The sequence below is a fragment of the Manis pentadactyla genome, chromosome 10 (genome assembly GCF_030020395.1).
Source record: "Manis pentadactyla isolate mManPen7 chromosome 10, mManPen7.hap1, whole genome shotgun sequence".
NCBI lineage: Eukaryota > Metazoa > Chordata > Mammalia > Pholidota > Manidae > Manis > Manis pentadactyla.
The window spans coordinates 65,739,503-65,757,858 of record NC_080028.1 but is presented as its reverse complement, the minus strand read 5'-3'; positions in this window follow the sequence as shown (position 1 = coordinate 65,757,858).

Here is an 18,356-nt window from a genome sequence, read left to right as displayed (position 1 = left end):
TTCTCCACTTAGCTGTTTGTTCTATGCACTTGTCTCAGAGGTCTTCTTCTTCATTTAGTACTATGGCAGATCAGCTTTAAGGTGACCCCCATGACCCTGCCTCCTGACATTTGTGCCCTTACATCCTTTACCCTTGAATTTGGTGGGACCCATGACTTACTTTTAACCAAAAGAACATAGCAAAGATGACAGAATGCAGATGATTGTGTGTATGTGATTATGTGAGAGTTACTATGAGATTGTAATGCCATCCTTTCTGAAGTCTCTCCCTTACTGACTTTGAATGACATGCTGAGACTCCCCACACTGCAAAGATGTGTGGGCAACTTCTAGGAGCTGGGGATAGTCTCTCATCAGTAGCCATCAGGAATCTGAAGACCATCTTAAAGCTATAAGGAACTGAGTTCTGTCAGAAACATGACTGCCCTTTCCTTGTTCTTCCCCATTTAAGTGTCAGATGAGACTGTACCCTGGACACATCTTGTTGCAGCCTTGTGCATTCTTAAGCAGAACACCCAGCTATGCTATGCCCAACTTTCGATCCAAAGAAACTGAGATATTAAATGTGTTTTGTTTTAAGCCACTAGGTTTGTGGTAATTATTACTGCAGTAGATAAAAGTATACTGTCTTCCACTTAACTTCATGGCTAGCTAATCTGAAAGACTCTACTTGGAGTGCCAACACTCAAATGCCTTGGTGATGCTTTGTGCTAAACAAGGAATCAATTCTTCCTTTGTTTTTAGATACATTTGAAATATTTTATTACAGCATTTATTCCTTTGATTTGTATTTGGTTTTGTACTCACATATAATCTGGAAACAGGGATGCTAGGATATGTTTTGTAGTGTTGTGAGATGTGGCTATTTAACATTGCCCAGCAATCAATAAATAACAATGCTTTTCTGTGTTTTAATATGATTTTCTGAGGATAGGGTCTTCTGACATATTTATCTTTATATCGTCAGCCTCATGGCACTGTCAGGTACTTAAAGCATACAGTGAAGCTCTCACAGATTAATATCTTACTTGGTAAGCAGAAAAAAATACACATTCAGATTTTTTTCCCAAAATTATTCACAATTTTCCTAGCCCTGTATCTCCTAAGCATGAGTATTTAAGAAATACTGACTTTTATATGAGTAGGGAGGGAAGTTGTGAAACACATTTCAAACTCCAGATCTTTGGCTAGTCTATAAACATATTTTAGTGGTTTTTATATTAAATTGAGCAAAACCATGTATGACCTTAATAGTATGCCATTATTATGCTAAGTATGCTATGAAACTTCCTTTATTTGCTTTCCACATTAAGGAAGAATAAAATACATAACCATCCTTTGGATTTTTGCAAGCTTCAGCCTGAACAAATGTATCAGTAGAAAGGAGAGAGGTTAAAAGCAGCATGCTTTCCAAACTGTCTTTTTCTTTCTTGACTTTTTTCATTTCAACCATAGAATTCCTTATTAGCTGAATATGAATATATTTTAGTTTTTAGTTGGAGGTTAATTGGAAGTTTATGATTTATAGTTGTGGAATAAAAGCAAAGAAAGATTTAAAAAATAATGAAGGGGCTGATGGAGTAAATAGAAAGCATTGTAGAATAACAAATATGTAAAAGTTGTAGAGGCTCCAACTACAATATGGATGATTTATCCATGTCATAAAATTGAGGTGTTGTATATCACCATTATTGAATATTTCATTGTTAACATGCATAAGCATCATAGTTTTAGGTCTCTAGTTAAAAATCCAGTTTCTGGTATCTAGAACCATTACCATCTCTAATAGCCAAGAGTTTGACTATGATAAATGCAGTGAACACACCATATTTTAACAGGTGGTATGGGATAATAGTCCTTGAGATGAAGTAGTAGTTTATCTCTACTACTGTTTTTCTTATAATTTATTCTTTTTCAAAATGAGCTAACGTATTCATAGCCATTCTGATCAATCTCTTTCCTTTCTCCCCTTCAATTCAATCATCAAATAGATTATGTGTATGGCCATTTCAATTTTATTAGGTTCATTTTGTATGACTCTGAATTTTTGGTTCAAATTCTTTTATTGAAATCAGCAGCTTTATCATTTCATTTCATTCAAGAATAGAAAGACCATCATTTACAGAGATGGCAGATTTTCTGCTTCAGAGATTCTGTAATTTAGTTGGCTACTCTAATAGAGTTATATTTCATGTATGCTGAATACACCCTTTATGCTTGTGTTACTCCTTAGAGAATTCACAGACAAAATAAAGTAGTTTATTGTATAAGAGATGGCAATTGCATTGACCATTAACCTCAATAACTTGAAAAGGCTATAGAGAAGCTTATAAAACACTTTGTAGTCAAGTTTAAAGTGGTGCAAGATGTTTGTTCAAACATCTGCAGTGACATATAAAGTCTTACATTGTGTCTCCTAGTGAGAGACCTATCATTTCAAACTCAGGTGTCTTTTTTATGTGTATATAGGAGAGGAAAGAAGTTTGCCTAGAATTACCTAAAGGATTTTGGCTCACACATTCAACTGCAGTGTATGTGGAAAATATTTATTCACATAACACAATATTGTTATCAGCTTTTCAGAGTTCTAATTAAGATGCAAATAAATTTAATATAAATAGTAAATTGCCTCTGTTGAATTTTAATGCAGTTATATTAAAAATGCACAGATACATGAATTCTTTATGTAACTAGAAAATCAGATAATTATCACCAAATAAATACATTATTTATACTTGTTCAGCATAAAATAAGAAACTACTTAAGCTATGATTTTCTTTAGACCACTAATGTCCATTTAATTTCTGCTTTGCAAGCAAAGGCACATATTATGTTCCATTTGCTTTACAAGAAAAATTAATTGAAATTATGAATTTTTTTAATTACACCATTTTTGGAGTATAGCACATGTGCATATTAACTTAGTATTTACTTTTAGAGCTATGTTAAAATAACTCAAAGCAAAACTTAAATAAGACTTTAAGCATTGATTAATAAAATAAAAAATAGATTTAATAATAAATAAGTAGTTTGCAAAAGGAGACTTAGCTAAAAGAAAGCGAGAAACAATGTACTGTCAAACTGCTATTTTTCAGTTTATAAACTACATCACTATTTTTTAGGTTGTAGATTTGGTCAAAGAAACAGAAACTGGCTAATTTGATAGTTTTCTCACCAACATTCTCATTCTCATATGTTTAGAAGACAAAGAACATTAATGTAACATTCATGTAACTACTCTTTAGAAGAAAAATTTGAATTTGACAATGAGCAAGATACAAAGATACAGAAAGGGGGAATAAACATTTTACCTTGTAAGATGTAATTCTCAAATCTAAACTACCTCAAAAAACTGAATAAAATGTTATGTATAATAAAGTGGGAACAAGAAACCAGAATGAAAAATAAGATTATATCTACCTTAAGGACATTTTTTAAAAGAGCTTTGGTTTTTAAAGGCTGCTTTTAAGAAAAAAGCCTAGGTTTTTTAAGGGCTGCTTTGTGAATAGAGGACAAGACTTTGAAGCCAAGAACAGTTTCAAATTGGAATTTGGAACGTGGTGTAAAGTTGATTTGCTCAAAGGTCTCTATAACAGATGAATGGGTGGACTATAAGATCTACTCAATCATCAAGAGAGTGACAAGAAAAAAACTGCTCCAGCCTTATCCCTACATAGGAAAAAAGAAGTTCCTATGAGATATAATCCTCCTTTATGTGTCTTTGAAGATTTAGTGCATACTATCAGTATTGTAGAGGGAAATCCCAAGCAAAAGGAGTAATTCAATATATATTAATATCCATTGGAAAGTAGGCTCCACGATGACAAGATGTTTTGATGTTGCAGTACCTGATATTTATTGATATATCCCCACAATATAAAACATTCTCTGCCTTAAGGCAGGTGCTCAATAAGTTTTTGATGAGTGAATGAATGAATTTAGTTCTACATTAGGAAGATAGAGGCTAGGAAACTGAATATGTTTTTAGAAGAACACAATCTCAACAAAACCTCTTATAAGTCTGTCAGAGAAAACATTAAATCTGCTTAAATCCAAAAATGTTTAAAAAGATAATTTGCCAGTATCCAGGATTACATTTTTTAAATGTCAGTTAATAGAAGTATTTAATAATAACAAAATAAGCGTGGTTGAAATGTATAAAGTTACTAAATATGGAATTAATATGTAAGAAATATTCAAACAAAAAAATACAAAGTATCTTCTAGAAACTAAAAATAAAATTGTTGAAATTAAAACTTGGAAGAGCTCATGTAGTGGTCATTTGGTCCTGCTAAGAACAAGGAGGTAAGCATGACAAAGTACTTACCAGCAGGACGACATTGTAGATCTAACTGAAAAATTAAAGGCCATCTTCAATTCAAAATCGCATATGTAAATAGCTTGGAAGTCATCACTTTCACCCTTACAAGAAAAAGCTGAAATACTAAAAACTGATTATTTTTTTGGACCATTATGTTACAGCACTCACAGGGTATATCACCACTCTGAAATCTCTAGATGGCAGGCAAATGAAGAGGCACAGAAGATAGTACTTACCTGGAACAGATGCCATTAGAGCCATAAACTGATGGGGAGTTAAATGGTAATTGGATGAACTGCTAGAGGCTGAGTATGCACTAGCATGGCACTGAGAATTAGAGATCTTTATTTTGTTTTGTTTTGTTTTTTGGTGAGGGGCAATTTTCCTGGGTTCGACTTCCAGGAACCTCTCACGGTGAACAGTAGAAAATATCCCCTTTTGGTCCTGGCAGGAAAAGGGGAAGAATAACCATTATGAAATATGCCTGAGAGCATCTTCATAAGAAAGCCTGCGTAGTTCAAGGTGAAAGACTATAGTAAGTCAATTCCCATCTTGGGAAGGAGAATTCCTCCTACTCCTGCCCTCTCTAGATTTTAGACTTTCTATCTTATCCAAGGTTGGGGGAGGGAGAGCTTTAAAACATTTATGAAAATCACAGCCCCTAAAAGACACACCCCCACTAAAAGAATGAGATTTACTCAGATTAAATGCTTCCTACACAGTTTACCACCATTCGACAGGGCGCCAGTAATAAAAATGGATTACAGCTGAAAGAGCTGCAAAACATAGACCCTGGACTCTGAGGAAGAAGACTCAAGAAAGCCAAATGTGAACAGAAGAGACAAAAACAATCACCCCAGAAAATGTTAAAACTATGGTTCTTACAGCTACTGCAAACATTAAACATAGCCCAACAGCCAGTCAGATTAACATAAATCCTCATAATTAAGGCCTATGTACTTCAGTTTTTATTACCCAGTACATCACATTCAGCTTTCAACAACAAAAGTCCTACAGGAAATTCTAAAAAACAAAGGAAAAGAACACAAAGCCTGAAGAGACAAAACAAGCTTCAAAGAACCAGAAACAGATATGACACAGATGTTGGAATTTTCAGCAAGAAATTTAAAGTAACTATAGCTAATATGTTAAGGGTTTAAATGAAAAAGTAGACAGACAATATGCAAGAACAGACAAATAATGTCAGCAGAGAGATGCAAATTCTAAGAAAGAATCAAGAGGAAATATTAGAAGTAAAAAAACATTTTTTTAACAAATGAAAAATGCTTTTAAAAGTGTGTCAGTTTCAGGAAATAAATAACAAATCTCTAAAGATGCTGCTTAAACAGAAATTTATTCTCTCACAGTTCAGGAGGCTGGATGTCCAAAATCATGGTTCAGGGGGGTTGATTCCATTTTGGAAACTGAGGGACAAACTCCTTTATGCCTTTCTCTTAGGTTCCAGTGTTTGCTACAAATCCGTAGTGTCCCTTAGTTTGTAGAAACATCTTTAATTTTTGCCTCAATCTTCACATTATCTGTTCTCTGTGGCCCTGTGTGTCTATTTCTCAATGGTACAAGAACAATCTCTTTGGATTTAGGGTCCATCCTAATCCAATAAGATATCATCTCAACCCTTATCTTAATTACATCTGCAAAAGACCTATTTCCATATAAGATTATGTTATTGACTTAATATTTTTTGGTAATTTAATATTATCTAGTTTTAAAATACAACTGTGTAGTACTTTATTTTTATCCAAAAGGCTCTAGTAAAGATGAAATCCATCAGTAAACACTGAGTATTTATTATATTAGAAAAGTATGACACATTTGAATGTTCAAATATTCAAATAATTTAAAAATTTTGGTCAATTAAAAATAAAAGTCAATGTTTCTCCACTTTTGATGTAAAATCTTCCTGTTTTAAAATAAAATGTACTCATTATTTTGAGCATAGCTTTCTCTTCTCAACTTCTGCTTTCCTAGTGGATTGATTTTCAACCATTTTCTCAGTGACATACTAACAAATATTATAATTAAGAGAATCAATATTAAATATTTGTGTTTATAAGTAAAATATACACTACAGGAGGGTAAAATAATGATCATTGAACTGCAATATTTAGCCCTCCCAGGGAAAGCCAGTGTCCTTATCTTATTTAAATTGAAGGTCCTGAAGCTCCTATAGCAAAAGATATCTATGATTCAAATCAATCAATTTCTTATTGGCAAATTCTTTAGAATTATTTTAAACTATTTCTAATATTCAACAAAGAAATAACTTGGATAATTAGATGTATTTTTCTTTAAGGTTACACTGCAGTTTCTTACCTTATTAAAATTATTTTGTGTGAATTGTAGGCTTAGTAATATACATTTAATTTTACTTATACTGAAATTAAACTTTTGGGATAGCTATATTACCTAAAACTTAAAATGAATTTCTGTAATACTCATACCAAATTTCAAACCAATATAACAAGTATAATAAGAAATATAAAAATCAGTTTTAATCTATTTGCTGAATAGTAACTCAATGCTGAGGATAATTTTTTATGTGATAAAACAAATTAGTTTGAAGCTATTAATATGGCCTTACAGACTCTTTTGAGTAGAAATGCATTGTACACTGTGATTTCCATAACTGTTGAGTCTAAAAATACTAAATGATAATTCTCTCTATAACAAATTCATGGAGAATATTTGCTTCTACTGTGACATTTTTTTCTCTGAAATCTCAGAAAATGAACAATTCTTGGTAGTTGGGTTTAAAATGGCTTACGTTGAAATATATTTTTTCATTCATCTAACAAAGAGAACACTCTCTACCACAATTTGAAATGCTATATTAAATGGTATGGTCTCAGATTAACACAATTTAAAATGGTATATTCTCAATAAGTCTATGCCCATCCATTGACTGCATGGGTTCAATGAGATAAGACTAGGTAATTGCTTTGAAAGCTGTGAAACCTAAATCTGAGGCAATTTTGTTCTTATATGTTTCAAAAGTGTTCATGTATTTTAACAAAGCAGATTGCCATTTTATTCCTCTACTATGCAGATAAAAGGGAGCTCTTTCAGTCTCTCGAATATGTCCTTTAGCTCCTACCTCACAGTCTGACTACATTTTTCTCATTCTTCACTTAACCAGTGTCTATTTATTGCTCAAATCTAACATGAATATGGCTTTCTCAGGGAAATTAACTCCTTCTGGATAAATCATTTACAAATATATTCTCCCATACTGTAGGTTGCCTTTTTGGTCTGCTGATGGAGTCCTTTGCTGTATAGAAGTTTTTAGTTTGAGGGACTCCTACAGACTCATTTTTTATTTTGTTTCCCTTGCCTGGGAAGGTAAGTCCAAAATAAATTTCTCATATTTATGTTCAAGAGATTTTTTTTTTTGGAGGGTTAGAAAACATTTTTAATTCCAATAACAATATAATGATACATTCTGTATTTCATCAGAAATTTTTTTTCAGTTTTTGATTAAATCTTGTAATATTCTGAACACATCTGTAATAAGAACCAGTGCAATTTTATATTTATTTGATTATTGTTAACTGTGGCCATTTGAAATAGGAGTCAAACGTGGTTCTTACAGGATTTGTCTTTGACCTTTTTTTTTTTTTTTTTGAGAGGGCATCTCTCATATTTATTGATCAAATGGTTGTTAACAACAATAAAATTCTGTATAGGGACCTCAATGCTCAATACACAATCATTAATCCACCCGAAGCCTAATTCTCGTCAGTCTCCAATCTTCTGAAGCATAACAAACAAGTTCTTACATGGTGAACAAATACTTACATAGTGAATAAGTTCTTACATGGTGAACAGTACAAGGGCAGTCATCACAGAAACTTTTGGTTTTGATCACACATTATGAACTATAAACAATCAGGTCAAATATGAATATCCATTTGATTTTTTTTTTGAGAGGGCATCTCTCATATTTATTGATCAAATGGTTGTTAACAACAATAAAATTCTGTATAGGGGACTCAATGCTTAATGCACAATCATTAATCCACCCCAAGCCTAATTCTCATCAGTCTCCAATCTTCTGAAGCCTAACGAACAAGTTCTTACATGGTGAACAAATTCTTACATAGTGAATAAGTTCATACATGGTGAACAGTACAAGGGCAGTCATCACAGAAACTTTAGGTTTTGATCACGCATTATGATCTATGAACAATCAGGTCAAATATGAATATTCATTTGATTTTTATACTTGATTTATATGTGAATCCCACATTTCTCCCTTATTATTATTATTATTATTATTTTTTAAATAAAATGCTGAAGTGGTAGGTAGATGCAAGACAAAGGTAGAAAACATAGGTTAGTGCTGTAAGAAAGCAAATGTAGATGATCAGGTGTGTGCCTCCAGGCTAAGAATTAATCCAACCTAGACAAGGGCAACAAAACATCCACGGATGCAGAAGATTTCTCTCAAAACAGGGGGTGTGAGATTCTAACCCTCACCTCTGTTGATCCCCAATTTCTCCCCTGATAGCCCACCTGCGACTGTGCCTGTCTTAGGTTGTTCCTCCCTTGAGGAATCTTACCCATCTCTGGCTAACCAGTCATCTTCCGGGGCCATACAGGGAAATGTAAAGTTGGTAAGTGAGAGAAGCAATATTGTTTGAAAAGGTTAGCTTTTTACTTCTTTGCAGATTTATGCCCTGTGGCTTTTATGCCCAGCATTTGACTTGAGGTATCTTTACCACTTGGAAGAATTATGATACTCAGTAAATTCGATCTGAGGCACGAATTCTATTTAAGGGTTGTAATTAAGTGGCAGACAGAAGAAAACATGGGAAGATTGATTATTTCTTTGACATATCTTCTTGTAGAGTAACATAAGCATGTATAGGTTTTAAACTACTAATTAAATTGCGTACACATGTTAACATACTAGGAATACAGTTACATAACCAAAGCAGACCTACAATTACCAGCCATATCCAGTGAAACCAAGAAAACCAGTTAGGCACCCTAAGCATTTGTGAAAACTTATCTATGATATGATGGATATTATCTAACTGAATTTGAATAGTTTGAGAAAAATCAGACAAATTAAAACAACACATTCCTGGGAACTGTTCACATCCCATATGTTCTTTTAACAGTAGATAGTCTGTAGTCTCAAGATTTTGGAGCGCTGCAACTTGCACTTCTCCTAATTCTTGGTTAAGTTCCAACAGTATAGATCCAGTCAAATTTGTTGTTTTACTGTATGCACAGGCCAGCTTAGATATCTCCTTCTTCATTCCAATGGCAATTCCAGGAACCAGTGTGATGAATGCAGCTACAACTGCAACAGCACCAGGATCTTTGTTGAAGTTTTTTGATGATCATCTTCTGGAATGACTCTTCCAAAGTATGTTGATGTTGGAACTTCTTCTTCATATCGTATCTTAGTTCATTTTCTGAGTAGCCAAATTAGGCTTTGATCCTCGGTATAAACACAAACAGACCCTTTGCCCACACTCTAATATGCCCTTTATACCATTGTAAAGAACTTATTGGAGGTCACCACACAGGAACTGTTTTTTTTTTTTTTTTAAGAGAAAGGAATAATATCAGAAAAATGTACTTCCATAGCTGATCATCTGACACCCTTTAGATGAACAAAATTAAGGATATTTAAAGCATGCATTAATCATTGATTTACAGTTAGTTTTATCCTATCTGGGAGTAATAGCCCTTTCCTTTTTTTTTTTTTTGTTATCAATAATCTAAAATTACATGAAGAATACTATGTTTACTAGGCTCTCCCCTATGCCAGGTCACCCTATAAACCCCTTTACAGTCACTGTCCATCAGCATAGCAAAATGCTGTAGAATCACTACTTGTCTTCTCTGTGTTGTACAGTCCTCCCCATTCTCACACCCCCCCATTATGCACGCTAATCTTAATACCCCCTTCGTCTACCCCCCCTTATCCCTCCCTATTCACTCATCTACCTCAGTCCCTTTCCCTTTGGTACCTGTTAGTACATTCTTGGGTTCTGTGATTCTGCTGCTGTTTTGTTCCTTCAGTTTTTCCTTTGTTCTTATACTCCACAGATGAGTGAAATCATTTGGTATTTCTCTTTCTCCACTTGGCTTCCTCCACTGAGCATAATACCCTCTACATCCATCCGTGTTCTTGCAAATGGTAGGATTTGTTTTCTTCTTATGGCTGAGTAATATTCCATTGTGTATATGTACCACATCTTCTTTATCCATTCATCTACTGATGGACACTTTGGTTGCTTCCAATTCTTGGCTATTGTAAATAGTGCTGCGATAAACATAAGGGTGTAACTGTCTTTTTCATACTTGAGTGCTGCGTTCTTAGGGTAAATGCCTAGGAGTGGAATTCCTGGGTCAAATGTTAAGTTTATTTTGAGCATTTTGAGGAACCTCCATACTGCTTTCCACAATGGTTGAACTAATTTACATTCCCACCAGCCGTGTAGGAGGGTTCCCCTTTCTCAAAAGCCTCGCCAACATTTGTTGTTGTTTGTCTTTTGGATGGTAGCCATCCTTACTGGTGTGAGGTGTTACCTCATTGTAGTTTTAATTTGGATTTCTCTGATAATTAGCGATGTGGAGCATCTTTTCATGTGTCTGTTGGCCATCTGTATTTCTTTTTTGGTGAACCGTCTGTTCAGTTCCTCTGCCCATTTTTTAATTGGATTGTTTGTTTTTTGTTTGTTGAGGTGGGTGAGCTCTTTATATATTTTGGATGTCAAGCTTTTATCGGATCTATCATTTTCAAATGTATTCTCCCATACTGTAGGGTTCCTTTTTGTTCTATTGATGGTGTCTTTTGCTGTATAGAAGCTTTTCAGTTTAATATAGTCACATTTGTTCATTTTTGCTTTTGTTTTCCTTGCCCGGGGAGATATGTTCAAGAGGTCACTCATGTTTATGTCCAAGAGATTTTTGCCTATGTTTTTTTCTAAGAGTTTTATGGTTTCATGACTTACATTCAAGTCTTTGATCCATTTTGAATTTACTTTTGTGTATGGAGTTAGAGAGTGATCCAGTTCATTCTCTTACATGTAGCTGTCCAGTTTTGCCAGCACCATCTGTTGAAGAGACTGTCATTTCCCCATTGTATGTCCATGGCTCCTTTATTAAATATTAATTGACCATATATGTTTGGGTTAATGTCTGGAGTCTCTAATCTGTTCCACTGGTCTGTGGCTCTGTTCTTGTGCAGTACTAAATTGTCTTGATTACTATGGCTTTGTAGTAGAGCTTGAGGTTGGGGAGTGAGATCCCCCCTACTTTATTCTTCTTTCTCAGAATTGCTTTGGCTATTCTGGGTCTTTGGTGTTTCCATATGAATTTTTTAATTATTTGTTCCAGTTCATTGAAGAATATTGCTGGTAATTTGATAGGGATTGCATCAAATTTGTATATTGCTTTGGGCAAGATGGCCATTTTGACAATATTAACTCTTCCTAGCCACGAGCATGGGATGTGTTTCCATCTGTTAGTGTCCCCTTTAATTTCTCTTAAGAGTGACTTGTAGTTTTCAGAGTATAAGTCTTTCACTTCTTTGGTTAGGTTTATTCCTAGGTATTTTTTTTTTTTGATGCAATTGTGAATGGAGTTGTTTTCCTGATTTCTCTTTCTATTGGTTCATTGTTGGTGTATAGGAAAGCTACAGATTTCTGTGTGTTAATTTTGTATCCTGCAACTTTGCTGTATTCCGATATCAGTTCTAGTAGTTTTGGAGTGGAGTCTTTAGGATTTTTTATGTACAATATCATGTCATGTGCAAATAGTGACAGTTTAACTTTTTCTTTACCAATCTGATTCCTTGTGTTTCTTTGTTTTGTCTGATTGCCGTGGCTAGAACATCCAGTACTATTTAAAATAACAGTGAGGAGGTGTGGCATCCCTGTCTTGTTCCCCATCTCAGAAGAAAAGCTTTCAGTTTCTCGCTGTTCAGTATAATGTTGGCTGTGGGTTTATCATATATGGCCTTTATTATGTTCAGGTACTTGCCCTCTATACCCATTTTGTTGAGAGTTTTTATCATTAATGGATGTTGAATTTTTTTCAAATGCTTTTTAAGCATCTATGGAGATGATCATGTGGTTTTTTTATTTCTTTTTGTTGGTGCGGTGGATGATGTTGATTAATTTTCGAATGTTGTACCATCCTTGCATCCCTGGATGAATCACACTTGGTCATGGTGTATGATACTTTTGATGTACTTTTGAATTCGGTTTGCTAATATTTTATTGAGTATTTTTGCATCTACATTCATCAGGGATATTGGTCTCTAATTTTCTTTTTTGGTGGGGTCTTTGCCTGGTTTTGGTATTATGGTGATGTTGGCTTCATAGAATGAGTTTGGAAGTATTCCCTCCTCTTCTATATTTTGGAAAACTTTAAGGAGAATGGGTATTATGTTTTCTCTGTGTGTCTGATAAAATTCCGAGGTAAATCCGTCAGGCCCGGGGGTTTTGTTCTTGGGTATTTTTTTGATTACCTTTTCAATTTCTTTACTCGTAATTGGTTTGTTTAACTTTTGTGTTGCTTCTTTGTTCAGTCTTGGAAGGTTGTATTTTTCTATGAAGTTGTCCATTTCTTCTAGGTTTTCCAGCTTGTTGGCAAATAGGTTTTCATAGTAGTCTTTAATAATTCTTTGTATTTCTGTGGAGTCTGTCGTGATTTTTCCATTCTCATTTCTGATTCTGTTGATTTGTGTTGATTCTCTTTTTCTCTTAATAAATTTGGCTAGAGGCTTATCTATTTGTTTATTTTCTCAAAGAACCAGCTCTTGGTTTCATTGATTTTTGCTATTGTTTTATTCTTCTCAATTTTGTTTATTTCTTCTCTGATCTTTATTATATCCCTCCTTCTGCTGACTTGAGGCCTTATTTGTTCTTCTTTTTCCTGTTTCGATAAATGTGATGTTAGACTATTCATTTGGGATTGTTCTTCCTTTTTCAAGTGTGCCTGGATCGCTATATACTTTCCCCTTAAGACGGCTTTTGCTGCATCCCACAGAAGTTGTGGCTTTCTGTTGTTGTTGTCATTTCTTTCCATATATTCCTTGATCTCTATTTTAATTTGTTCGTTGATCCATTGATTATTTAGGAGCATGTTGTTAAGCCTCCATGTGTTTGTGAGCCTCTTTGCTTTATTTGTACAGTTTATTTCTCGTTTTATACCTTTCTGGTCTGAAAACTTGGTTGGTAGAATTTCAATATTTTGGAGTTTGCTGAGGCTCTTTCTGTGAGCTAGTATGTGGTCTATTCTGGGGAATGTTCCAGTGCACTTGAGAAGAATGTATATCCTTTTGCCTTTGGATGTAGAGTTCTATAGATGTCTATTAGGTCCATCTGTTCTACTGTGCTGTTCAGTGCCTCCGTGTCCTTACTTATTTTCTGCCAGGTGGATCTATCGTTTGGGATGAGTGGTATGTTGAAGTCTCCTAAAATGAATGCATTGCAATCTATTTTCCCCTTTAGTTCTGTTGTATTTGTTTCACATATGCTGGTGCTCCTGTGTTGGGTGCATATGTATTTAGAATGGTTATATCCTCTTGTTGGACTGAGCCCTTTATCATTATATAGTGTCCTTCTTTATCTCTTGTTACTTTCTTTGTTTTGAAGCCTATTTTGTCTGACATTAGGACTGCAACCCCTGCTTTCTTCTTGTTGTTGTTTGCCTGAAATATGTTTTTCCATCCATTGACTTTTAGTCTGTGCATGTCTTTGGGTCTGAGGTGAGTTTCTTGTAAGCTGCATATAGATGGGTCTTGTTTTTTTATCCGTTATATTACTCTGTGTCTTTTGATTGGTGTATTCAGTTCATTTACATTTAGGGTGACTATTGAAAGATATGTACTTATTGCCATTGCAGGCTTTAGATTCGTGGTTACCAAAGGTTCAAGGTTAGCCTCTTTAGTATCTTACTGCCTAACTTAGCTCACTTATTGAGCTGTTATATATACTGTCTGCAGATTCTTTTCTTCTCTCCCTTCTTATTCCTCCTCCTCCATTCTTCATATGTTGGGTGTTCGGTTCTGTGCTCTTTTTAAGAGTGCTCCCTTCTAGAGCAGTCCCTGTAAGATGCCCTGTAGAGGTGGTTTGTGGGAGGCAAATTCCCTCAGCTTTTCTTGTCTGGGAATTGTTTAATCCCGCCATTATATTTAAATGATAGTCGTGCTGGATACAGTATTCTTGGTTCAAGGCCCTTCTGTTTCATTGCATTAAATATATCATGCCATTCTCTTCTGGCCTGTAGGGTTTCTGTCGAGAAGTCTGATGATAGCCTGATGGGTTTTCCTTCATAGATGACCTTTTTCTCTGTAGCTGCCTTTAAAACTCTTTCCTTTTCCTTGATCTTTGCCATGTTAATTATTATATGTCTTGGTTTTGTCCTCCTTGGATCCTTTCTGTTGGGGGTTCTGTGTATTTCCGTGGTCTGTTCGATTATTTCCTCCCCCAGTTTGGGGAAGTTTTCAGCAATTATTTCTTCAAAGAAACTTTCTATCCCTTTTCCTCTCTCTTCTTCTTGTTACCCCTATAATATGGATATTGTTCCTTTTGGATTGTTCACACAGTTCTCTGAATATTGTTTCATTCCTGTAGATCCTTTTATCTCTCTATATGTCATCTTCTATGCGTTCTTATTCTCTGGTTTCTATTCCGTCAATGGCCTCTTGCATCTTATCCATTCTGCTTATGAATCCTTCCTGAGTTTGTTTCACTTCTGTAATCTCTTTCCTGGCATCTGTGATCTCCCTCCGGACTTCATCCCATTGCTCTTGCATATTTCTCTGCATTTCCGTCAGCATGTTTATGATTTTTATTTTGAATTCTTTTTCAGGAAGACTGCTTAGGTCTGTCTCCTTCTCTGGTGTTGCCTCCGTGATCTTGGTTTGCCTGTAATTTCGTCTTTTCATGGTGATAGAAATAGTTTGCATAGCTGGAATGAGTGAAGGCTGGAAGAACTTCCCTTCTTGTTGGTTTGTGGCCTTCCTCTCCTGGGAGAACAGCGACCTCTATTGGCTTATACAGGGCAGCTGCACGTGGACAGGGCTTCTGCTTCCTGCCCGGCTGCTATGGAGTTTATCTCCGCTGTTGCTGTGGGCGTGGCCTGTCTCGGACTGCTACTGCATAATGTTGGAGCCTCATTGGAGGTGGAGCATCAAGGAGGCTATTTGTCTCCATAAGGGGCCTCCATGATCCCTGCTGCCCAGGAGGTTAGAGTGCCCAGAGATCCCCAGATTCTCTACCTCTTGACTAAGTGTCCTGCCCTGCCCCTTTAAGACTTCCAAAAAGCACTCACCAAAACAAAACAACAACACCAAAGAAAAACAAAAAAAAAACCCGCTCACTTTTCTTTGTCCTCAAGCGCCGGCCTCAGGGACCTACTCACCGGTCTTGCTGTCCTGTTTCCCTAGTTTTCAGCCCTCCACGCATGCACTGTGTCTGCGCTCTGGTGCAGATGTCTAGGGCTGGGTGTTTAGCAGTCCTGGGCTCCCTCTCCGTCCCCACTCTGACTCCTCTCCTCCCGCCAGGATCTGGAGAGAGGGGCACTCTTGTCCCATGGTTCTGGAGCTTGTATCTTATCCTCTTCGTGAGGTGCTGGGTTCTCGCAGGTGTGGATGCAGTCTGGATGTTGTCCTGTGTCCTCTGGTCTCTATTCTAGGAAGAGTTGTCTTTGTTATATTTTCATAGATATATGTGGTTTTGGGAGGAGATTTCCACTGCTCTACTCATGCCACCATCTTCATGTTCAAGAGATTTTTGTCTATGTTTTCTTCTAAGGGTTTTATGGTTTCACATCTTACATTTAGGTCTTTAATCCATTCCATGTTTACCTTTGTGTATGGAGTTAGACAGTAGTCTGGTTTCATTCTCTTGCATGTAGCTGTCCAGTTTCCCAACACAGTTATTGAAGAGAGTGTCTTTACCCATCGTATATTCATGGCTCCTTTATCATATATTAATTGACCATATATGCACGGGTTTATTTTTGTGGTCTCTATTCTGTTCTTTTGGCCTATGGGTCTGTTCTTGTGCCAATACCATACAGCTTTGATTACTATAGCTTTGTATGATAGTTTGAAGTCAGGGAGCATAATACACCCAGCTTTGTTCTTTCTTAATGTTGCTTTGGCTATTTGGGGTCTTTTGTGGTTCCATATGAATATGAGGATTATTTGCTCTAGTTATCTGAAAATACCGTTGTTTTTTGTTAGGGACTGAATGAAATCTGTAAATTGTTTTGGATAGGATGGCCATTTTGGTAATATTAATTCTTCCTATCCATGAGCATGGGATAGATGCTTATTAGTGCCTTCTTGAATTTCTGTCATGAGTGTCTTGTAGTTTTCAGAGTTCAAGCCTTTCACCAGCCTGGTTAGGTTTATTTCTAGTTTCATTTTTTTTTGATGAAATTATAAATGGACTTGTTTTCCTGATTTATCTTTCTGCCAGTTCATTGTTGGGTTAGGTGGGGATGGTGAGGGTGATAAAGAGGGCACAAAAATCTCAATCATAGTATGAGTTGGTCACAGGGAGGTAATATAGCCAGTGGTTCTGTAACACCTTTCTATGTTGACAGTTAGTAACTGTAGTAGTTAGGGTGAAATTTGATGTGTGTAATTGTTGAACCACTATTTATTTGAAAAAATAAAATATTATATATTAACTATACTTCAATAAACAAACAAAAACAGTCTCCTGAATAAACAAACACTATAAATTACTTGAAGGCTTAGACTTAGTCACCATTGTAGCCTAACATCTAACAAAGTATGTTGTACTTTGTAGCCAATAAATAAATAGTCATTTAATAAATATATGAATTCCTGTAGAATAAACATGTGTAAGGGGGAAGTTTGAACACCAAATATGTAATCTCATGTAGAATACTTCATATCCTACAAATGACTAATAGATTTTCAGAGTTCTTATTAATTTATTCTATTTGAAATTATTAGAATTAGAACTAGATATAAAATAAAAGCTCTAGCTTTTGTAACAAAAATATTTTACTAAGTTTTTAAATTAGTTTTTACTTTGAACAGTATAATAGAAAGTGAGAACATTTTCTGTATGACTAAATTCTGAGATGTGATATATGTATTCTCTTATTAAGATTTTAAAAAACACTGCCACAAATACCTGCACCAATAAAAAAGTACCAGATGATGACAGTGATCTTTACAATTTATCATAAACTCTCACGTTTTGTTAGCATAGAGCTCATATTTCAGTAGTGATAGACTATTCATAAAGGGTTCTTGCACATCAAAATAAGAAGCCCTAGTATTTTTCTGTATTTTCACTATCATGTAACAACATCCCTTGCACTAATTTTCTTTCTATATCAGCAGAATTATTTTTGTCATCTTACATACTATTCAAAATATTAATAAACACTAGTATCAAGCATCAGGTTTCTGGAACTTAATATTAAAAATGAGATTTGTCCTCTGATATGAATCTTTTCTTCTGAAAATCTTATCTCTTTAAAACAAAGATTACCCAGAATCATCAAGTATTCCAGTTTCAGGTAAATAATCAGAGTAATATTACATTTCTAGGAATGTATTTTTCAAAGTTTATTTTCTTCTAAGGTCCTTAATGTAAAAGTTATGTAACCTCTGTACAGAAGTAAACCATGAAGAAAAATAGAAAACTATTTACCAGATCCATTTTTATTTATCATATACACACTGCAAGACTCATTGTATCATGTTGATCTCTATTTCTAACAAACTTTTCTGCAAACCTAAACAGTATAGATTTGCCTACTTTTATGCATTTATGTTGCCTAATTTAAAAATGAGATAATCCTTCAAGAATATAGTGTTAAACTTTATAAAATATTTATAATAAAACCTTTGTGTTATTTAAAACGAGCGTTGACAGACTCTTGAAAAATATAATCTTGTGTATGTTTTTCAAAGGAGTCAAACAAAATAATACCAAACGTGTTCCAAATGTTCTGTAGGATTAAAATTAGAAGGAGTATTATAAGTAATGAGTCA